Source organism: Oncorhynchus tshawytscha, linkage group LG04, assembly GCF_018296145.1.
Source record: "Oncorhynchus tshawytscha isolate Ot180627B linkage group LG04, Otsh_v2.0, whole genome shotgun sequence".
Classification (NCBI taxonomy): domain Eukaryota; kingdom Metazoa; phylum Chordata; class Actinopteri; order Salmoniformes; family Salmonidae; genus Oncorhynchus; species Oncorhynchus tshawytscha.
Genome location: NC_056432.1, coordinates 26,948,097 through 26,972,661, shown reverse-complemented (window position 1 = coordinate 26,972,661; position 24,565 = coordinate 26,948,097). Strand labels below are relative to the sequence as shown.

At 41.0% G+C, this 24,565-nt stretch overlaps 1 protein-coding gene across 1 annotated transcript in view; it reads left to right on the top strand.

Moving 5' to 3' along the window:
- The window catches only part of LOC112248441 (leucine-rich repeat transmembrane neuronal protein 4-like), a 69,210-nt gene extending 52,023 nt beyond the window's left edge, over positions 1-17,187 (top strand). The window contains exon 3 of the mRNA XM_024417468.2: positions 15,264-17,187. The gene's annotated coding sequence lies outside the window, so the exon portion shown is untranslated. The remainder of the gene's footprint in view (positions 1-15,263) is intronic.
- The last annotated feature ends 7,378 nt before the right edge of the window (positions 17,188-24,565 follow it).

Here is a 24,565-nt window from a genome sequence, read left to right as displayed (position 1 = left end):
CACTGCGACCTGTATGCTCTCCTTGGCAGGCCCTTACTTCATATCCGTCACCAAACCCTCTGGCTCCAGGTCATCTACAAGTCGTTGCTAGGTAAAGCCCTGCCTTAGCACAGCTCACTGGTCACCATAGCAGCACCCACCCGCAGCACGCGCTCCAGCAGGTATATTTCACTGGTCACCCCAAAGCCAATTCCTCCTTCGGCCACCTTTCCTTCCAGTTCTCTGCTGCCAATGACTGGAACAAACTGCAAAAATCACGGAAGCTGGAGACTCATATCTCCCTCACTAGCTTTAAGCACCAGCTGTCAGAGCAGCTCACAGATCACTGCACCTGTTCATAGCCAATCTGTAAATAGCCCATCTAACTACCTCATCACCATATTGTCATTTATTTGATTTATTTTGCTCCTTTGCACCCCAGTACCTCTACTTGCACACTCATCTTCTGCACATCTATCACCCCAGTGTTTCATTTTCCTTACTGTAATATTTTTGCTACTATGGCCTATTTTTTGCCTCACCCCCCTTATCCTACCTCCTTTTCACACACTGTATATAGACTTTCTCTATTGTATTATTACTATGTTTGTTTATTCCATGTGTAACTCTGTGTTTGTAACAGCTGTTTGAAGAAGAGGACCAAGGTGCAGTGTGGTACATGTTCATACTTTTATTTGAACTGAACACTGAAATAACAACAATAACAAAGAGAACGAACGAAACCGAAACAGTTCTGTCTGGTGCAGACACAAAAACAGAAAACAACTACCCACAAAACACAGGTGGGAAAAGGCTACCTAAGTATGGTTGTCAATCAGAGACAACGTTAGATTCTGATTGAGAACCACATCCGGCCAAACACACAGAAATAGAAAACATAGAACACACAACATAGAATGCCCACCCCAACTCATGCCCTGACCAAACCTAAATAGAGACATAAAAGGATCTGAGGTGTTTCTTATTTTTCCCCTTCAAAAGTAAAAAAAATGGCACTTTACATTTTATGTAATAAAACTTTGTTAGGTATGAATGTTCAAAATTATAATTTTTGCATTGAGTAGTGGAGACAATAACGTGTCTTTTGATACTTTAGCTGCAGTCCTATGTTGAGTTAACCTTGAGATTTAGCCAATATTAGCACACATGTCAGTCTGGGGTAAGTTGTCTCAATGACTTTGGGGCAAGTCTTCACATGTGACAACTTGCCCCAGTATACATAGACACATAGAACATGCTCAAATAACATTGTGATATTGTGTAATCAGCTCTGATAATAGTATTAAATGTTACTGTAAATGTATTATTATATATATACATGTAGTTTAGAGGTGTAGACATATCCCTGGACTACACAAGACAGGCTCTGGTGTGTGTGTGTGTGTGTGTGTGTGTGTGTGTGTGTGTGTGTGTGTGTGTGTGTGTGTGTGTGTGTGTGTGTGTGTGTGTGTGTGTGTGTGTGTGTGTGTGTGTGTGTGTGTGTGTGTGTGTCTACTAACACACTACATGCCTACTGTATGAGACAGTATATACACACACACTACTTCATACAGTGGCAACAAGGATAGTAGACAGGGAGGTGGGTGTAATAAGCCTGCAATGAATATGCGATTGCAATGAGGAAATGTGTTTTTGAAGGAAAGAAGAAAGGAAGGAAAGATGGTTAGAAATTATAAAAGAAAGACAGAGAATGGCAGCACACCACTTGGCATAATGTTAAAGGCAGTGAGGCAGGTGAAGTTGCAGAACAAATCAATCAGGAGCACAGCAAAGGATTTTGACATAAATTACCGTACTCTGACCCAGTATTGTCAAAAGATTACCAGAGAAGAAGTTGAAAGTCAGACAGCCATGCCAACAACAGCTATACAAAGCTACGGCCGTTTTTTTCACCTGATTTGGAGATGCAGCTTGTTCAGTATATTACTAGGTCGGCTGACATTTATTTTGGTCTGTCAACCAAGTGAGGTCAGAAGACTTGCCTACCAGTTTGCTGTGGCACACCTGCTGAAGTTCGCACCAATGTGGGCAGAAAAAGAAAAGGCCAGCTCGGAGTGGTTTACAGGCTTCTTAAAGCAGCACCCAACGCTGTCGCTGAGAAAGCCAGAGGCAACTAGCCTTTCCAGGGCAAGTAGCTTCAACAGAGAAAATGTTAATGCTTTCTTCGACAATGTAGCAGAAGTGCTACAGAGATATCAATTTGGACCAGGAGACATATGGAATGTAGATGAAACTGGGGTGACCACTGTACATAAACCTGACAAAGTGGTGGGCAGACGTGGATTCAAACAAGTAGGGTCACAGACTGGCCTGTGCTGTCTCAGCCACAGGGAATAGTATACATCCATATTTTATATTCCCCTATGTAAACTTCTGTGATCATTTCCTGATCAACGGTCCACCTGGCAGCAAAGGAGGGGCAAATCCGTCTGTGTGGATAAAAGATGTGCACTTTGTTGACTTCCTGAAACATTTCATCGAGCATACGAAGTGCTCAAAGGAGAGGCCCCGTTCACTCCTTTTGGACATCCACGAGTCTCATCTGTCCATTGATGGACTCAATTATGCCAAACAAAATGGCATGATTATGCTGTCATTCCCACCCCATTGCTCTCATCGGCTTCAACCCTTAGACAGGTCTGTCTACGGGCTGCTAAAGAGGCACATCAACACCGCATGTGATGCCTGGATGAGGAATAATCCTGGGAAGACAATGTCAATTTATGACATTCCTGGGATTGTGGCAATCACCTATCCTTTGGCTGCAACCCCCTTGCACATTCAGGCTGGATTTAGGGTGGCTGGGGTACAACCTTACAACATAGATGTATTTCTGGAAACCGAGTTTGTGCCATCCTACGTTACAGATCGCCCCATTCAGAACCAAAACCTACCAGGCCCCAAGCACCAACCCTGCCCTGCCAGGCACCAGCAACATTCCAGCCCAGCCAGGTCCCAGCACCAACCTACCAGGCCCCAGCACTATTCCAGCCCTGCCAGGCCCCAGCACCAACCTGCTTGGCCCCAGCACCATTCCAGCCTTGCCTAGCACGAGCTCAGACACTGCCCAGTTCTTATGCTTGCACCAGCTCACCCTTGCACAGCAATGCCATTGCTGACAGTGGACTACCAACTCCAGACGATATCCGGCCATGTCCAAAAGCTGGCCCCCAAAAACCAGCTTGCAAAGGAGAAATGGTGCAAAACAGCAATTCTAACTGACACACCAGTGAAGCAGGCACTAGAAATGGAAACTAATAAGGCACAATCTAGCAAAAGGCTGTTTCCGAAGAAAGGGAAGCAAGGAGGGGGGAGGAGTCAAAATCTGGATCTGCAAAGAACAAGAAGGCAGCTAAAAAAAGAAAAATCATATAAGAGTATTCATCAGATGAAGAGGAATGCTTCTTCCTCGTCTGTGTGGAGCCATTTTCAAACAGCCTTCCAAAGGAGACTTGGGTGAAGTGTGTGAGATGCAACAAATGGGCCCATGATGCTTGCACCTCAGACCAGGCAATTTATGTGTGCCAGACCTGTGACTCTGAAGATGAGTCTGATTAGTCCAGATATGGATGTACGTCGTATAGGCTGTTACAAAACACTAGCGCGTTAGTGTGTTTAAACACCACGTCTGTTTTGTTAAGACTTTAAACATTTAAGCAAGTTATCTGCAGCATTACATTCCATTCCGATTCCATTCCGATTCCAACAATTACCGATCTATGTACACACCAGAGAACGTTCAATTTCAAAGTTCAAAGTAAAGTGGTTGTGCCACTTAATTCATGTGTGCTCTGCCATCATTATTGTTTTGATTGAAAGGCATGATTTGCCAGAGTCTCTAGTGTTGTGTCTTTACTATCATTAAATTGAAGACTTATAGTTTTTATCAAAGATTCTCTGTAATTAGTGTTACGCGATCAACTGATTAATCATGTAACTGTAATTAACTAGGAAGTCGGGGCACCAAGGAAAAATATTCAGATTACAAGGTTATAATTTCCCAATATAACCTTTCAGATATTTTTATATCTGATCAATAGTCTTCTGATTAAGGAATTATTTACTTTACCTCACGTTAGTCTCATTCCAAACGTCGTAAATTGTTGGTTATCTGCCTGAACCCAGTCTTCACTATGAGTCATCCATACATCAATTGTCTTAAATCATTTATTTATTACTAACTAAGTAATTCACAGAAATGCATAAGCAAACAATAAATATGGTTACAAGAAATGATAGGAGAATGTGCCCTAGTGGGCTAAACCGACATCGCGGCTTGTTAGACAAAAGGAGAAGTGGGGGTCAACTGAGATGAGACACTACAAAGTTGATAATTATAACAATTGAAATGCTAATCCTTTGCACATGAATGCTCACTCATTTGGGAACAATTGCAATCAATATATATATTTACGCTCAGTGTGTCGTCGGGATCTTTGTTGAAAAGTTTGTTTCTGTTGGAGAGTTTTGTCCTCTCTCTCTCTCTCACTCTCTCTCTCTCTGTCTCTCTCTGTCTTGGTTAGAGGGGATAGTTCAGAGTGACATTCATTCATTGGTTATAGAATGGATGTTTCGGCGGTTGTCATTCTTCGCGTTCAATGATACCGAATTCCTAGCTGCAGACTAGTAATTAATATCAAAGACTTGTTCTTATTCTGTCGGTATCGATAGTCTAAGAGTTTAACCACGTGGTATGGTTAAAAGATTCAGCAATGTTCTACAACCTTTGTACTCCAGTGAATGAGAGAAACATGGTCTGGTGATAATTTCTCAAAGTTGGGTTTTATTCGGAATTGCAGAAAAGGGCTGTCCCAGGATGCCTGACCCTAACTGGGCTCAGGGGCGGTCCTCTGATTTAGTTCAAATCAAAAGGGAATTGGATTTTCCTTCATTAAACAGTCCAAAATCATATTACACAATTTTACAAACAGTATCATACTCACTCGTTCATCCTTATACAACAATTAGATGTAAACCTCATATCTGAGGCTATTACATAAACAGCGTTATGGTAATGTGGCCACACCGTTTCCCATGAGCTTCCCCAAGTTGTAATAAACGGACCAGTTCGTAGCTGGATTCTTCACCGATCTTTTATACTTTCTCCAGAACATGAACTTTGTTCGTACTTCAAGTTCTGTGAGGTGGAAGAAATTCCTTTGTTCTCTATGAAAATTCACTCTGCCTCTTATTATGTGTGGCCATGTGGCAGGGTCTTCTCCTCAAGAATTTATGACCTCTCTCTGACCACGGCAGCCTAGTTGAAGGAGGCAAGGGGGAGGCAGGGAGAGGGGGGTGGGGCTTGCTATACCCAAAGAGGGCAACGTCATGACACTAGGCATGATTGTTTTTATTTTGAGTTCTTTAATGAAGTTGAATTTGGTTTTGAATTTGAAATTAAAATCAATATTCACCATTAATTAGTTGTGTTCATATTTGTTGATAATCCTACGTGACAACTTACCCGATGTAGTGTGACAATTTACCCGCTGACGGGGAAAATTGTCACAAGTGCACACTCTCTATTTAACGGTGTACAACTCCGTACTGAAATAAGATATGACGATGTAATGAATGCAAAATATGTGCCCAAGACTTCCTTCTTTCATTTGGTATGACATTTATACCATTGTGATGTATTGTGCGCAGTAAATGTTAGACAGCGTGAAAAGTGTGACAACATACCTCGCTCTCCCCTACTATACAGTATATTGATGACAGACATCAGAAAAGTATACATAATGTAGCAAAGACATCCATCCAACCATCGTCAGCTTCAACATTGATGAGCTGGAAATGGGATGAGCAGCGTTAGGGAGCGTTTATTCCCACAGAACCCCATTTGGAATGATTTCACTGGGACCCTTTTACACTATCAATTATAGCTGCCATGACTTGCTTAATAAATTATTTATCAGGGTTTTGAGGATTAAGGCTATTTTAATTACCAATTGATAAAACAACAGTATATGTATTGAGAGTGTGTGTGTATTTGTGAGTGCATGCGTGCCTGCATATGTTCAGGGGGTCAGTGGTCGGTGTGTGCATAATTTGTATGTACCTATGCAAGAAGCATGCAACATACATGGATTAAATCAGCATGTTTATCTCTCTTGGCATGTCTGGCTTCAGACATCAGAAAAATTCCCATAATGAACCAGTAAATAGCATCGATGGTCAGCTCCAGATCATCTGAGCATGCATTGCCAACATTGATGAGCTGAAAATGGGATGAGCAGCATTAGGGGAAGATAAATCCCTACATCTGAAGGATTATGGCTTTTTTGACAACCGTAAAACGCTTTAAAAAAATGTAATTACATGGTGAATTTCAAGTCCAAAAATTGCAATGTAAAAGTTGCTGTGCTGATTTTTCTCTGCTTCTATTTTTCCTTATTGCAAAGCAGTTTAACTACTGGATAGATGGCAGACAAAAGCAATTATAGTATTTAGTTATGGATATTTATGTATAATAGAATGTTTATTAATAATTTTGAAGTAGTGAATTGATAATCCTTACTTGAGATGGGTTGTGTGTATCTTAGACTTGAATATAAACCATGCATTGTTGTCAATGCATGTATTAGTGCAGATCATTTGAGTTCGATTCATAGGATGCAGCCCTACTGATTATCATCTTATCAACTATAATCTGAATTGTTAGCAGACCCATGATATTCTGGGATAATTAGTGAAGTTCCAACCTCTGTGGTCATTCTTGTCCTACGCCGAGTCAAGCTTTATCATCCTTCTAATTAGACCACCTTAATTTCATTATACTCTCTATCTATGGATAGCAAGCAGTGGAGAAAAGGCCCTTGGGTCATTAGTATGCCATTAAGTGCCCATGTAATGGCCAGAGATGATAATAGCAGCCTGGCCATGCTCTCTGCAGTGTTCAGGCCACATACACCACTGAGTGAATTATCCAGCTGATAGGGAGAAGCCCAGCCTGAGGATGTTGTTAATATGCCAATGTGGGCTCATGCTACCCATGGCTGGCTGAGATTGAGGCTGTGCCACGCTGGCACGCTGCAGCTGTCTGTCTCCTAATGGGAAATCATTATTTTGCAGCCTGACCCCAATTCAGAGCAGCGCAAAGACGGAATGACTTGAGTGAATGCTTTGATAAGCATTCCAAACCTAATAGCTTGGAAAATGGAATTAATTACGGTGCGCAGGGACATAAGTGTTTATAGCCTGTTCTCTTTGGTATCCTCAGCACTTGTCTTCTAACATCTGTCATTTCAACTAGGGAAAGGGGGAATGAGTGACAGGTTTTTGTATAAGTCCATATAAGATGGAGCTACAGAAATATGATTTCCTTCTTATATAATGATCAACTGTTATTACTTTGAATTGTGAAGAAATCCCAGGTCCGAATCCTCAAAGGATCCCCGTAGAAGTGCTGATCTAGGATCAGTTGAGGATAATGGATAAGATTATATGGACAGGTGGGGACCAGATCCTAGATCAGTACTCCTACTCCAAGATACTTTGTGGATATGGGCCATGAACTAATAAGTCTTCAAACTTTTCTTCTTCCAGATTATTTTCAAAATGTTTGAGTTTCAGTGAACAAATCTTGTTATAGCCTACCTACAATATGCAACTTGAAGTTATTTTTTTTTTAACTAGGCAAGTCAGTTAAGAACAAATTCTTACTTACAATGACGGCCTACCAGGGAACAGTGGTTTAACTGCCTCGTTCAGGGGGAGAATGACATTTTTTCCCTTGTCAGCTCAGGGATTTGATCCAGCAACCTTTCGGTTACTGGCACAACACTCTAACCTCTAGGCTACCTGCCGCCCCAGTGCTTGGATTTAGATATTTGATATTGTTTGTAATGATAACATAGGACAGATCTTGATAAGCCCAGTGAAAATAGTATTCGGTGTACTAGGGGACTAGAGTAGCCCATTGGCCAATGTAAGGAGACAAATGTGCGGTACCCCGCTCAAATAACTTTGAAATTCAATGTCTTAAATTGATATATAAAAAGGAGAGGCAGGCTGTGATATTCAAAGCTATTAATAGAGATAGAGAGAATTTTCGAGGGTATTCTATTTAGAGTTTTCCAGAGTGAGTAGGCCTATTTATGTTTTTGCAGTGTTCAAATGTGAATAGGAGAAGACGACGTTCTGTTGAGGGAAGATGTCAAGGAGGCCTGAAGCAAACTCCTCTGTCTGCAACATTCAGCCTTTAATGCACGGTGTTGGCTATTGCCCAGGCTACGCTAGCCCTATGAGTCATGCCTTTAAAAGCCCCCACCATAATAGCCAGCTATTCACAATATTCCCGATTAAACCTGGATGGACAATCAAACCAGGAAGCCAAAAAGCCTTTTATTTGTTAAATATTCGTCACTCAGACCTGGATTTAATGCTATTTCAGAAAGGGGTGCAGGGAAGGGGATATTCAAACTGAGTACACTGGATGATGTTTTCAAAAGACAACATCAAATCACTCACTCTATTACAAGGTAAAATAAAAAAAGACTGTCTGGTCAGTGTTGTCTTGGTTATTGCTCGAATAGATCCTAGAGCAGAGGTCCCAATGTTGTTGTGTTTGAGGACAGGAGTCATGTGGTTTAACTTAAAACCCATTTAGCTAAATGCTGTTTCAAAATGTTCTTTACCATTACTGCATAGAGATTAGAGTGCAGATTATGGTTGTAAACTGAGTTTGACACAAAACACATGTAGGACTTCTGATCAGTTAGGTCAATCGCAACAAGTTTAAGCCCTTGTCGCCAAACTGATAGCAAAGTATGTTCACTAGCCCTCCCTGGTAGTTGCGTCCAAACTGTTACAGTATGAAGTAATGTATCTATTCTCACAAAGGAGCACAAACATTGGTCAGATGCAGGTCTTTCAACACTCTTAAAAAGTGCACAGTCCTGTTGGGAAATCCCAGGTGCTGACTTGCTAGAATACAATCATATTAGAAACTAGAAAATAACAGGAGACCATCAAAGAGCTGTTTTAAGCTATGGCCCCCACCTTGTTTAGTGCTGTTGTTAACAGAGAGAAGGGGCCATTTGCTCAATACAATAGGGCCATAAGCTAATTTAATGGTTTCCACATAGACATTTGCCTCCTCCAATTTCACTAATTAGGAAACCTTGTCCTAAAACGAGTCATTCTGCTGACAATTTGTGTGAAGTCATAGATACAGACCCCCTACTGAACACATTATCATTCTGGGTATTCTGAATATTATGTTCCCCAAAGATCAAGCTAGGTTCAGGAACTTGAAGACTGGAAACAAAGTAAACACATGATTTAGGAGGCTATGAAATTATAAATAAATGTCCTGACACCCACAGCAACATTGTAAAGTATACAGTTGAAGTTGGAAGTTTACATACACCTTAGACAAATAGATTTGAACTCAGTTTTTCACAATTCCTGACATTTAATCCTAGTAAAATTCCCTGTTTTAGGTCAGTTAGGATCACCACTTTATGTAAAATGTCAGAATAATAGTAGGTCAGAAGTTTACACTCAGTTAGTATTTGGTGGCATTTCCTTTAAATTGTTTCACTTGGGTCAAACGTTTCGGGTACCCTTCCACAAGCTTCCCACAATAAGTTGGGTGAATTTTGGCCCATTCCTGCTGACAGAGCTGGTGTAACTGAGTCAGGTTTGTGGGCCTCCTTGTTCGCACACACTTTATCAGTTCTGCCCAGAAATGTTCTATAGGATTGAGGTCAGGGCTTTGTGATGGTCACTCCAATACCTTAACTTTGTTGTCCTTAAGCCATTTTGCCACAACTTTGGAAGTATGCTTGGGGTCATTGTCCATTTGGAACACCCATTTGCGACCAAGCTTTAACCTGACTGATGTCTTGAGATGTTGCTTCAAAATATCCACATCATTTTTCTTCCACATGATGCCATCTATTTTGTGAAGTGCACCCGCCCTCCTGCAGCAAAGCACCCCCACAACACGATGCTGCCACCTGCGTGCTTCACGGTTGGGATGATGATCTTCGGCTTGGAAGCCTCCCCCTTTTTCCTCCAAACATAACCATGGTCATTATGGCCAAACAGTTCTATTTTTGTTTCATCAGATCAGAGGACATTTCTCCAAAAAGTACAATCTTTGTCCCAATGTGCAGTTGCAAACCATAGTCTGGCTTTTTTATGGCAATTTTGGAGCAATTTTGGAGCTTCTTCCTTGTTGAGCGTCCTTTCAGGTTATGTCTATAGGACTCATTTTTACTGTGGATATCAATACTTTTGTACCCATTTCCTCCAGCATCTTCACAAGGTCCTTTGCTGTTGTTCTGGCATTGATTTGCACTTTTCACACCAAAGTATGTTTATCTCTAGGAGACAGAATGTATCTCCTTCCTGAGCGGTATGACTGCTGCGTGGTCCCATGGTGTTTATACTTGCGTACCATTGTTTGTTCAGATGAACGTGGTACCTTCAGGTGGTCGGACATTGCTCCCAAGGATCAACCAGACTTGTGGAGGTCTACAATTTTTTTTCCTGAGGTCTTGGCTGATTTCTTTTGATTTTCCCATGATGTCAAGCAAAGATGCACTGAGTTTGAAGGTAGGCCTTGAAATACATCCACAGGTACACCTCCAATTGATTCAAATTATGTCAATTAGCCTATCAGAAGCTTCTAAGGCTATGATATCCTTTTCTGGAATTTTCCAAGCTCTTCAAAGGCACAGTCAACATAGGGTATGTAAACCTCTGACCCACTGGAATTGTGATACAGTGAATTATAAGTGAAATAATCTGTCTGTAAACAATTTTTGGAAAAATGACTTCTGTCATGCACAAAGTAGATGTTCTAACCGACTATAGTTTGTTAACAAGACATTTGTGGAGTGGTTGAAAAATGAGTTTTAATGACTCCAACCTAAGTGTGTAAACTTCCGACCTCAACTGTTTATCTGTATATCTTAGGCCTTTTATTTCTAGTTGAAGAAGGTGCGGCTTAATCAACATAACCTAATTCTGAGTACAGATATCTCAAGCCTTCACCATCAGTTCATAGAAAAAATCCCATTGTAATCCAATGAAATATTCAAAATCGAGACGATATTGTATACAGTGCCTTGCGAAAGTATTCGGCCCCCTTGAACTTTGCGACATTTGGCCACATTTCAGGCTTCAAACATAAAGATATAAAACTGTATTTTTTTGTGAAGAATCAACAAGAAGTGGGCCAAATCATGAAGTGTAACGACATTTATTGGATATTTCAAACTTTTTTAACAAATCAAAAACTGAAAAATTGGGCGTGCAAAATTATTCAGCCCCCTTAAGTTAATACTTTCTAGCGCCACCTTTTGCTACGATTACATCTGTAAGTCGCTTGGGGTATGTCTCTATCAGTTTTGCACATCGAGAGACTGACATTTTTTCCCATTCCTCCTTGCAAAACAACTCGAGCTCAGTGAGGTTGGACGGAGAGCATTTGTGAACAGCAGTTTTCAGTTCTTTCCACAGATTCTTGATTGGATTCAGGTCTGGACTTTGACTTGGCCATTCTAACACCTGGATATGTTTATTTTTGAACCATTCCATTGTAGATTTTGCTTTATGTTTTGGATCATTGTCTTGATGGAAGACAAATCTCTGTCCCAGTCTCAGGTCTTTTGCAGACTCCATCAGGTTTTCTTCCAGAATGGTCCTGTATTTGGCTCCATCCATCTTCCCATCAATTTTAACCATCTTCCCTGTCCCTGCTGAAGAAAAGCAGGCCCAAACCATGATGCTGCCACCACCATGTTTGACAGTGGGGATGGTGTGTTCAGGGTGATGTGCTGTGTTGCTTTTACGCCAAACATAACGTTTTGCATTGTTGCCAAAAAGTTCAATTTTGGTTTCATCTGACCAGAGCACCTTCTTCCACATGTTTGGTGTGTCTCCCAGGTGGCTTGTGGCAAACTTTAAACAACACTTTTTATGGATATCTTTAAGAAATGGCTTTCTTCTTGCCATTCTTCCATAAAGGCCAGATTTGTGCAATATACGACTGATTGTTGTCCTATGGACAGAGTCTCCCACCTCAGCTGTAGATCTCTGCAGTTCATCCAGAGTGATCATGGGCCTCTTGGCTGCATCTCTGATCAGTCTTCTTCTTGTATGAGCTGAAAGTTTAGAGGGACGGCCAGGTCTTGGTAGATTTGCAGTGGTCTGATACTCCTTCCATTTCAATATTATCGCTTGCACAGTGGTCCTTGGGATGTTTAAAGCTTGGGAAATCTTTTTGTATCCAAATCCGGCTTTAAACTTCTTCACAACAGTATCTCGGACCTGCCTGGTGTGTTCCTTGTTCTTCATGATGCTCTCTGCGCTTTTAACGGACCTCTGAGACTATCACAGTGCAGGTGCATTTATACGGAGACTTTACACACAGGTGGATTGTATTTATCATCATTAGTCATTTAGGTCAACATTGGATCATTCAGAGATCCTCACTGAACTTCTGGAGAGAGTTTGCTGGACTGAAAGTAAAGGGGCTGAATAATTTTGCATGCCCAATTTTTCAGTTTTTGATTTGTTAATATTTGTTAATATTGAAATATCCAATAACTGTCGTTCCACTTCATGATTGTGTCCCACTTGTTGTTGATTCTTCACAAAAAAATACAGTTTTATATCTTTATGTTTGAAGCCTGAAATGTGGCAAAAGGTCGCAAAGTTCAAGGGGGCCGAATACTTTCGCAAGGCACTGTATATATTCAGTACCCAGACATCCAGATTTACAATTGTGTATGATTTTTAAAGAAATGGTTTTGAGAACTTAGCTGTAGAAGAGATAATCAATGCTATAATAATGTGATTCATTCAGTTGTGGGGCCCTTGTGAGACTGCTCAGTTCTACTGGATTGCGTCTTTAAAAAGGAAGGCTGACCACCTCCGAAGTAAAAATAAGAAAAAAAAGCAGTGTACAATAGTTGCTTCGAATGATTAACATATTTTGTTAAGTCCCTGTTAGTGCTTCCAGTGTGAAATCAAATGGCCACCGGACTATTACATTGACCCCCCTCCCCCCTTCATTTTTTTTGTCCACTGCAGCTATTTGCTGTTTATTATCTGTGAATAGTCACTTCACCCCTACCTACATGTACAAATTACCTCTAACCTATACCCCCGCAGACTCGGTAACGGTACCCCCTGTATATATCCTCATTATTGTTACTGTATGTTATTGTGTTACTTTTTATTATTTTTTACTTTAGTTTATTTGGTAAATATTTTCTTAACTCTTCTTGAACTGCACTGTTGGTTAAGGGCTTGTAAGTAAGCATTTCACGGTAAGGTCTACACTTGTATTCGGCGCATGTGACAACTAAAGTTTGATTTGAGTGTGTGTGTCTATTTGTGTGTGCATGCGTGAGTGTGCATGTGTGTATGTACTACTAACAGAATCAGTTAAATATTGTGATATTAGTTTCAATATTTAATGGCACATTAATATCATTTGATCTGTTTTAATGAAGTGATAATGCCCGAGAAGCTAGTGTTTGGAGAATATATTGGCACAGGTGTTGTTAGGCATGAGACACAGTCGAGGCCTGGCAAACCGTGCCAATATATCCTCCATACACTGGCTTCGAGGGCATTATTACTTTTATACAAAGGGGTAGCAACATATTCCAATAATGATTGACATATTTTCATGACATTTGTTATTTAATTCATTCATTAATTCATACTATTTCATCCTTCGACAAGATATAGTCCGGACACAAATATAGGGTTGCTACCCAAGCTGGCTGGCCGTTCGTTCTATCGGTTTGGTTGCCAGAGACGCGACCCAGTTGTTCAGTCTTTTTGTTCTGTATCTATGGACGTGAGCGACCCAGTCGTTTGTTCTAAATGTTCTATTGCCATACTAGCTGGCAACGTTATTATCCCTTGCTTGCTAGCTAGCCAACTACGGCTAACTGACAGTCACGTAAAACAGTGCAGCCAAAATAACAACAGTAGCTGCATTTTTTTTTTTTTTCTTTTTTTCTATTGACATTTATTTGGATACATCCATAAGAATGAGCTAATGATGCGCGATTTCACCTGGCAGAGAAAATGTACTCTTTCTGACGTCAGGACACTGTTGTTCAGAGGAGCTAGCCAACAACACAGCTAACACAATCGCTTCAAATTGAAGCTGGAAAGACTGCAAACTAGCTGCACTTCATTTCATTTGACCTTTTTTCAATTGACATTTCTTTGTATATATTTGTAAAAATGATACCACCTGATTCATGATTTCGACTGACTGAGAAACACTGCCTGCCTGTCTGTCTGTCCAGACTAAATGTTAGTGTAAAAGATATGTGAGATAATGTCTAGATGCGTTTTATAGTGGATCAAGTTTTAAATTGCCTGTCTGGGCTGATGAGACAGTGGATTGCACAGTCAGATGGAAGAGAGTAAATAGGCATTTGAACATTATAGATTTAGCCGGTGGTAGTTTGTGGAATAGACACCGGCTGGAGTGCGGTTTTAACCAATCAGCATTCAGGATTAGACCCACCCGTTGTGTAATTGTACATAGTTCAAAGCACTGTAGACCATAGAGAGAGGCCTTTGAATCAGCAAGCGCTTGTAATGTAACAAGAGCCCTCTGCTTAATGGAGTCAAGATTCCATTTAAAAGAGTAAAAGCAAGAATGTATGCACTCTTGCTTAAGGCTTTAATCTTGCATATAATTGAGTTAAGCTGAGTGGGTACTCTCTTACTATTGATGCAAGTTTTTGGTCCTGCATGCAGTGTGGCACATACATATGTCATTTTGGTGTTTAGATTGAGGTAATTCAGTTATTACCTTTCACAAATGAACTCAGTGATCTAAATGTATTTCATGCATTATACCACAACTATTGCATGCAATGATCAGATTTATAAAGCCAGATGTTCATTTCAACATCCCTAATTCAATCACTAGAAGATACAACTGACACACATACTGTTCCTCTCACACATGTTGGCGCAAAACCATTCCTGTCCCTCAAATACCAACTAACATCCCTCAAAAATCTAGACTAACATTTCAACAAACTATCTACTAACCCTAACCTTAACCCTTATCCTTGCTACAGATGGACTATCCAAATAAATTGAGACCAGATTTTTGCATGCAATTTATCTGTAAATTTTCAGCCTATTTCACTTTGCACCCTAACGTAAAAAGAAATCCTCTAGTTCAGAGGGAAAATGTTTAAACCGCTCTTTTTTTTTATCTTACTCTCTCTCCGTCCCCCTCTACTTTTCCTTTGTTTTCTCAGGTACCACAGCAGTTGAGTGCCCTGACGTTGAACAGGTATGAGCAGCCCGTAGTGGATTACTGCCAGGCCCAAGGGGCGCTGCACCTCAACATGGGCTTTGAGCCCCCCTCCTGAGGCCACCGGGCTGCAGTACAGGTCATACAGCTGGTCTCCCCTCTGCACCCACCACCTTGCTCATACGCACGGACCCCCATTCCCTCCAACAGTGACTTGTGACCTGTGCAGATGGGGAGACCAGACCAGTGCTCCCCTCTCCATCTAGGCTACTGAGCATGGTGTTGTTACAGTACTGTATACCGCAGCAGATAATGAGTGAAACAGATACAAATCTGCACTGAGGAAGAACATTCTGACTGGAGAATATGCTATTAATGGAGAGAATACATTTATCTAACACTGAATATACCTTGACTAATGAAAATGAAAATATTCATTAATGGAAATTGCAGTGTACTGTTTCAGTATATTACATGATAGCTGCCCCTTTGATGTCCATTATAATTGAATATAGTCCAGTTACAGTATCACATTCCTTCTGCTTCTAAAATGGTCTCCAGCATCATGGGGAGAAATATAAAAAATGACATGATTCATTACTCTTATTGAACTTATTGACTCTGCTGCTCACAGTTTCGGCACCTTCACTGTTTTAGGTAAGTCATTATCTACAAAATGCAATAATAGATCTGGGGAAACAGTAGGGTGAGCAATGGAATAGCAGAACAAATTAAAGACTAACAGAGCTGAAAGGTTTTATGCTGCTTTTTCTAATAATGCTGCCAGTCAGAGGCCTTACAGATTTTCCAGTCCCCGTAGCTATTTCATTTCAAGAAGTGAGCCACTCAAATGAAATGACCCACAACGACAAGGGCAAACTTGGTAAGTGATGGGCACACCGTTTTCATGTCAAGTGTACAGATTACATTTATTTTCCAGAAGTACATTAATGAATATTTTTATTATTTTGGTGATTTTTATGTTAATTTTACTATAATGCAATTATTATTATTTTTTTTGTTTGTTTCCAAGATGAAAAGTAAAACGTTGATGCGTAATAGACTAATTGTTTTCATGTCAAGTGTAGCCTACAGCTGACATATCTTGTCAGAAATACATATTTGTTATTGTGTTGATATGGATTTGTTCATCATGATCATCATTGCATTTTCATGATTAATGTAATGGCAATTTATTTTATATTTATGTCACGTCAATCGTCAATCTAATTGTAGGATTGTCTCTCACATACCATGTGTAGTTACTTAAAGGGAAGCATTTTAGTGTGACCATTAATTGACTTTGTGACCTCAGATAATGACATTCACCTAGAGATCAGCAATGAATTCACTCATAGTGGAGATAGCTGTTGTAACAGCTTAACCCAGACTGTCTAATATTGATGCCTGTCTGCTCTCCCCAGCTGTGACGCATTAGATCTTTGTATCCCTTTTCCCCAATGTCTACTGTGACTGTTACAGTTTTCATCAAGGAGCCTCATTTGGATGTGGTTCATACTCATACTCCACTTCAAGGACACATGTAATAACAAAAACCCAATGAACTTGTTCAATACTATGAATAGGTATCAAATAAAGTGTCTCGGCTGATTCATGAACACTGCCATTTGCCCATGAAGAGGAGGAGCCTTGTCTGAAGTTCAGATGAACTTGAACATGCCCTGATTTGGGTTTGCAGGCTGGGTATGAGAGTGTGACTGACATTTTGTGAAGTCGAGGACTTGCAATATTGGCTTGCTGTTTGAAGAAGATGTTATCCTGGTTTCTGTTAATTAAACCATATAAAATATCAGCTTGAACTGTCGTCACACGATAAAATTATATTTCAATAGATTTTCTGACCAAATGTTTTTTATGCTCATTGAAGAAAAAATTCCTGTGAACATTAAAATTACTTTTAACATTTATTTACTGAGATTTAATTTTTACCATGAAATTACACTGCTTATCATGTCTGAGAGTGTGGTGTTTTGGGATAATCTTGACCACAAGTAATACAGTGCTGAATGATAACTTTTTAAAATTTTTATGTTCTGCATCAAAGCATCACTGATCTGAAAAATGTATGAATAATTTAAACAAAGTAAAGTCATTATTAACTGATGCAACACCATTTACCTAATTGTCACATCTTTAAACAGTATCGTTTGCTTTTGTAAATTGTGAGATTTTCCTGTGCATGGTGAGGAAGGAGACTACTTTCCACATCATACTCAAACTCAGATAATGAAAAGCAAAGTGTATTGAAGAGGATTTATTGACTTTATAAAGCAATCAAATACACTGATTGAGCTCAATCCGGTGGCATGCTCAGGATAGCATACATAGAACATTTATTTCCCAATTATTCTTCACCCTCTGAGTTATTCCCATCCCAGGGAAATATTAATTGACAGTGCATAACCGCTATCATCAAGAGAGAAGAATGAGATTCTCTCAGTCTTAAATTCGGCTGAAATACTTTCTTCAAGGCTGCCACATCCTGGTTTGTCTTTGTTCTCGACTATGCAAGAATAACAGTCTTTGTCTTCTTTCTGAGACTTAATCATTTTCAATTTGCTCCATTTTCTGACTGTGGACCTAATTTTTAGAAGTGCAAAGTTTGCTGTAATAGCAAGAAAAGTTGGTTATTTTTCCTACCTGGACTCAAGGGTAGATGTAACTTAGTAACCGTAAATCCATGACACTCCAATTAGTATGATATGTTACGTTTCTTATGGTATGTATCCATTTTTGGATGTCCATCATCCATTTTGAATGTACAGTGGGGCAAAAAAATGAGTCAGCCACCAATTGTGCAAGTTCACCCACTTAAAAAGATTAGAGAGGCCTGTAATTTTCATCATGGGTACACTTCAACTATGACAGACAAAATGAGAAAAAACAAACAGAAAATCACATTGTAGGATTTTTAATGAATTTATTTGTAAATTATGGTGGAAAATAAGTATTTGGTCACCTACAAACAAGCAAGATTTCTGGTAAGCAGCTTGGTTTGAAGAAATTAACTGTGGGAGCAATTATTAGAAAATGGAAGACATACAAGACCACTGATAACCTCCCTCGATCTGGGGCTCCACGCAAGATCTCACCCAGTGGGGTTAAAATGATCACAAGAACGGTGAGCAAAAATCCCAGAACCACATGGGGGGACCTAGTGAATGACCTGCAGAGAGCTGGGACCAAAGTAACAAAGCCTACCATCAGTAACACACTACGCCGCCAGGAACTCAAATCGTGCAGTGCCAGACGTGTCCCCCTGCTTAGCCAGTACATGTCCAGGCCCGTCTGAAGTTTGCTAGAGAGCATTTGGATGATCCAGAAGAAGATTGGGAGAATGTCATATGGTCAGATGAAACCAAAATATAACTTTTTGGTAAAAACTCAACTCGTCGTGTTTGGAGAACAAAGAATGCTGAGTTGCATCCAAAGAACACCATACCTACTGTGAATCATGTGGGTGGGAAACATCATGCTTTGGGGCTGTTTTTCTGCAAAGGGACCAGGACGACTGATCCGTGTAAAGGAAAGAATGAATGGGTCATGTATCGTGAGATTTTGAGTGAAAACCTCCTTCCATCAGCAAGGGCATTGAAGATGAAACATGGCTGGTTCTTTCAGCATGACAATGATCCCAAACACACCGCCCGGGCAATGAAGGAGTGGCTTCGTAAGAAGCATTTCAAGGTCCTGGAGTGGCCTAGCCAGGCTCCAGATTTCAACCCCATAGAAAATCTTTGGAGGGAGTTGAAAGTCCGTGTTGCCCAGCAACAGCCCCAAAACATCACTGCTCTAGAGGAGATCTGCATAGAGGAATGGGCCAAAATACCAGCAACAGTGTGTGAAAACCTTGTGAAGACTTACAGAAAACATTTGACCTCTGTCATTGCCAACAAAGGGTATATAACAAAGTATTGAGATAAACTTTTGTTATTGACCAAATACTTATTTTCCACCATAATTTGCAAATAAATTCATTAAAAATCCTACAATGTGATTTTCTGGATTTTTTTTCTCATTTTGTCTGTCATAGTTGAAGTGTACCTATGATGAAAATGACAGGCCTCTTTCATCTTTTTAAGTGAGAGAACTTGCACAATTGGTGGCTGACTAAATACTTTTTTTGGCCCACTGTATGTTACAAATTACAATTCGTATGATATGCTATGAATTGCAATTTGTACAATATTTTACTAATTGCAATTCATACAATATGTTACAAATTTGCTAAATGTATGAAATCCTAATGTTAGCTAGGTGGCTAGACTACGGGTTAGGGTTAAGGATAGGGTTAAGTTTAGGAGCTAGGTTAAAGAGCTTGGGGAAGGGTTAGCTGAAATGCTAAGTAGTTGCTAATTAGGTACATTTCTAAAGTTGTCGATGATGAGATTTGAAGTCGCAATCTTTGGGTTGCTAGACGTTCGCGTTATACTTCTGACCATCCACCCCGACCAACCACCCTATTTTCTTTCTTGCCTTAAGTAACCTTCTCTATTATGTAACCATACCAAATGTAACATATCGTACTAATTTGAGTGTCCTGGATTTATATTTAGTCTATGAGACCAGGCAGATTCTTCACCCTGCTTTTTTATCATCTTGGAAGGATAGAGTTTTTTTTTTTTACTTCCTCCTAAGAGCTATTAAAAGTAAGCCAGGCCACACAGCGCTTTTTATCATTTGGACTTACGTCCTTTTCTTCTGTTTCTGCTTCGGGAAAATTGTCCAGTGGTGTGAGAGGCATCTCTGAGAAGCCTGTCTTCACTCCTGATGGTGAAGAATAGGCCTTGAACCTTTTGAAAAAGGGACAAAAAGGTTTTACATTTAAATGGTGCACTAACCAAGAGTGACCTCCAATACAGGTGATTCAAAACATAATATTAAGGATGCATTCATAGACACATTTTGTGCAGGCTTGCACGGATGATCAGATTTGTACAAGGCCTGTGGAAGTGTTTAACATTTTAGAAACATGTCAGCATGAATTTACATAGAATCTGAAAGCTAGGCCAACACTCTGTTTCCTGTTAAGCAACTTAAAATACTACACAATTTTTGAATAAATATTTTTTTCTCAGAACAGAAGGTACATTTAGTTGCATGGCCTACATTATAAGACACACATTCCCATCCAGTATATCTCTGCAGTAGCCTACTTATCTCGTGCTTCTTAGAATTACAGTTGTGGCATTTGTGATTATTAATCCCCTTTATTTTGTTTGTCCTTTGTATCATGCAAATGACATAACTAACATCTTATAAATAAAGAGATTAGATGACGTAGCAGTAACAGATGAAGTAGTGCTTCAGTACAGTGGTCTTCAGTTTTTCTTTGCCCCTTTCTTTGTTCCTGTGTACTGGGTATTGTCATCTTGGAGTTGTGTTAAGACTTCAAGCAGGCTGGCAGGGCAGCTGTGAAAGCTCCTGATTTCCCTTGGGATGGTTTGGGACTGCTATGCCAACACTTTCAGATTACCTTTGCCATTCCAGACAGAACAAACCCAGTATGGCGTCTGTCCTGCACCCAGTTTATTTTTAAACTCCTCTATCCTCTCAGCAGGTGGTGTTTTTTTTTCTCTAAAGCAGTCCTCTGCCTTGGCCTTGGTTTGCAGGGTCAAGGGTAAGCTACATCATCCCATGGTTTTATATATTCAGTCTTATTCTCTACAAAGGCTAAGAATGAGGCGATTCCTCATATCATACACCGGATCAGTGTTCAATGAAGAACTGTAAATGATGGAATCTCAAAGCAAAATAGCAGTATGAGAAGATGTGTAACACAATGAAAGAGCAGATAAGATCATTGATTCTATTTTTCACTGCCTGTCCCTTGTTTCCCCCCATATTGTTCCATTTTCACACAGTGGAAATACCATGTTTACCGTGGCACTGACTCATTTCTAATGATGGAGCATGTCTATTTGTTGACTGTTTGGGTGATGTCTTTGTTGTCTTCGGCCTCTCTTTATATGTAGTGTTGTGGTGTCTCTCTTGTCATGATGTGCGTTTTGTCCTATATTTGATTAATTTGAAAAAATCCCGGCCCACATCCCTGCAGGTCTTTTGCCTTTTGGTAGGCCGTCATTGTACATAAGAATTTGTTCTTAGCTGACCTGCCTAGTGTTATAGCGTGGACACTATATACACAATTACATTGAATATGTATTGTACTTAACTGAAGTATAGTATGATTGCTAATCATGTGTGCATGGTAATTATTGGCATTGACCGTGACCTTCCCCTTTGATGAGGTCATCATCCAGAGTTGGATCTGTACAAGGCGACTCCATCATATGTTGAGTGGGCTGTATCGTTTTGCTGTATTGGTACCGTTTGTACATGGTTGTACACCTTTTATTTTTTAGGTTGAAAATAAAGGAAAGTAATATAAAAATGCTTGTGGGCATTCCTTGTCAAGTTACTACATCTTTTTGGCAATGAGGATAAAACGTATAAATCTACATGGCGATGCACTAGCTAGCTAAGAAACAGTGGAGGCAGTCAGCTAGCTAGCTTAATGAGCGACTGAGAGCAGCCACCGCTGGGGGGAAACGCTGACAGTGACAATCAGCAGCAAATGAAAATCACTAACGAGGACCAAGAACAAGTTGACGTTATAATGGCAATGTTTGGGACTATCACTGAGTTTGTGGAAGAGAACGAGGACTGGACAGAATATGTGGAAAGGTTGGGACACTTTTCTTTGGCAAATGGAATTACAGATGAGGCTAAGCAGGGCTCTATTCTTTTGAGTGTGTGTGGGGCTAAAACCTCAAATCTAATGAGGAATATGGCTACACCACGGAGACGGAGAGAAATTCCTTTTGTGGATCTAGTTGCTCTCGTTCAGACTCGCCACAATCCAAAACCTTCAGTGATTGTCCAGAGGTTCAAGTTTAACTGCCATTTTTGGAAAACAGGTCAGTCTGTTGCTAACGTTGTTGCTGAATTACGTGAACTCTCGAAACATTGTGAGTTTGGGGCTATGTTAGAGGACATAGCCCCAACAGTGGAAGTGGTACAGTGCATCAGGTGACAAAAGAGGCGGCAGTGGAAAAGCAGTGGAATGTTTCAGATGTGAGGGAACACATTATGCAAACTGCAAGTACCCGGATACGGTCTGTCACAATTGCAAGAAAAAGGGACACAGCTAAAAAATGCAGGGGTCCTGGGAGCAAGCCAGAGGGTGGGCAGACTGGACAGGGAAAGTTCACAGCAAAGAAGTCACTGTCAGCAGCACATTACCTAGAGAGCACAGAAGAGGAGGAAGAGCATTGTTCCTACAACATGTTTAATGTGAGTGAGCCCCATGCAGAGCCTATCTATGCTACAGTGGAGGTAGAAGGAAAACAGTTGAGGATGGAGATGGACACGGGGCTTCTGACTCTGTTATCAGTGAGGAGACCTACAAACAAATGTGAGGCTCAAAACAGGCTTCCGCCTTCACACCGGCAGGGATCAGACTGGGTACGTACAGCAGGGAGAGCATACCATTGCTGGGTGCTCTAGAGGTGGACATTGCATACAACATGGCTCCTGGTGGTGAAAAGGAATGGGCCTAGTTTACTAGGGCATGATTGGCTCACCAAAATACAACTGAACTGGGGTGAGATAAATCACACACACACGAGTGACTGAGGATGCCATTCAAAAGTACCCTGAGATTTTCAAAGATGAACTGGGAACACTGCAGGGCACTGCAGTTAAGCTGTTTGTGGATCCTCAGGCCGAGCCTTGCTTTTTCAAGCCCAGGACAGTGCCTTACGGCATGAAAAAGAAAGTGGAGGATGAGTTGGAGCGGCTGCAAGTAACAAACATCATTACTCCCATTCAGATCTCCCGCTGGACAGCTCAAATCATTCTCGTTATGAAAAGTGACAGAACTGTGCGTACATGCGGGGACTACAAACTCACCATCAACAGAGCCTCTAAGCTGGATGCGCAGGACCTGTTTGCAATGCTTGCAGGGGGCAAGATGTTCTCAAAGCTTGACTTGAGTCACGTCTAGCAACAGCTCCTCCTGGACGAAGACTCAAAAGAGTATGTCCCAGTCAACACGCACAAAGTCTTGTTCAGGTACAACCGCTTGGTTTTCGGAGTGGCATCCAGTCCAGCCTCATGTAGCAGTGTACTTGGACGACAGCCTGGTTACAGGGGAGACGGAGGAGGAGCACCTCCACCATTTGTACCAGATGTAAAAGAGATTCTCTAAGGCAGGGCTGCGCCTGAAGCATAGCAAGTGCACATTCCAAGCACAGAGTGTGACATACCTACGTCACAAGATCACAGTGCAGGGTCTGTGTCCTGTGGAGTTCAAAGTCAGGGCAATCAAGGACGCTCCAAACCCCAAGAACATGTCCGAGCTCAGGTCGTTCCTGGGCATGGTGAAATATGGTAAGTCCCTCACTGAGCTGTCAACAGGGATGGCTCCACTTTATCAGCTGCTCCACAAAGACTGTAAATGGAAGTGGGGGCCAGCACAAAAGAAAGCTTTCAAGGAAGTGAAAGCACTACTACAATCAGCACAACTGCTGGTTCATTTTGACCAATATAAAGAGATCATTCTGTCATGTGACGCCTTGCCCTATTGCGTTGGGGTAGTACTCTCTCATCAGATGGAGGACGGTCAGAGAAACCCATTGGATTCGCATCACGCATGCTGACGAGTGCTAAGAGTGCTTATTCACAGTTAGACAAGGAAGATCTGGCCATAGTCTTTGCTGTGAAACGCTTTCATCAGTACCTCTACGGTCGTCATTCACCATATGCACTGACCACAAACCACTGATGAGCCTTTTCAGTGAATGAAGATGTATTCCTCCCATGGCTTAAGCAAGGATACAGTGTTGGTCCCTCACACTGTCAGCTTACCAGTAAACTATTGTGTACAGAGAGGGGAAGGACAATGCAAATTCAGATGCACTCAGCCGTCTCCCGCTACCAGAGATCCCCGCCACAACTGAGGTGCCTTCCAAGACAATTTTCCTAATGGAGAGATTGTTAAACTCACCTGTGTATGCCAAACAGATCAAACAGTGGACAGACCGGGATCCTATCCTGGCCCAAGTGAAAAGATTCCTCATGCAGGGTTGGCCTCCTGTCATAGAGGATGATGGACTGAGACCTTATGCAAAGTGCAAATCTGAGCTGAGTGTGCAGGATGGCTGCATACTCTAGGGGTCCAGAGTGGTTGTTCTGTCCCCTGGCTGTTCACAGGTCATGGATGAGGAACATGAGGCTCACCCGGGTGCCTCCCAGATGAAGAGTTTAGCCAGATCTTACATA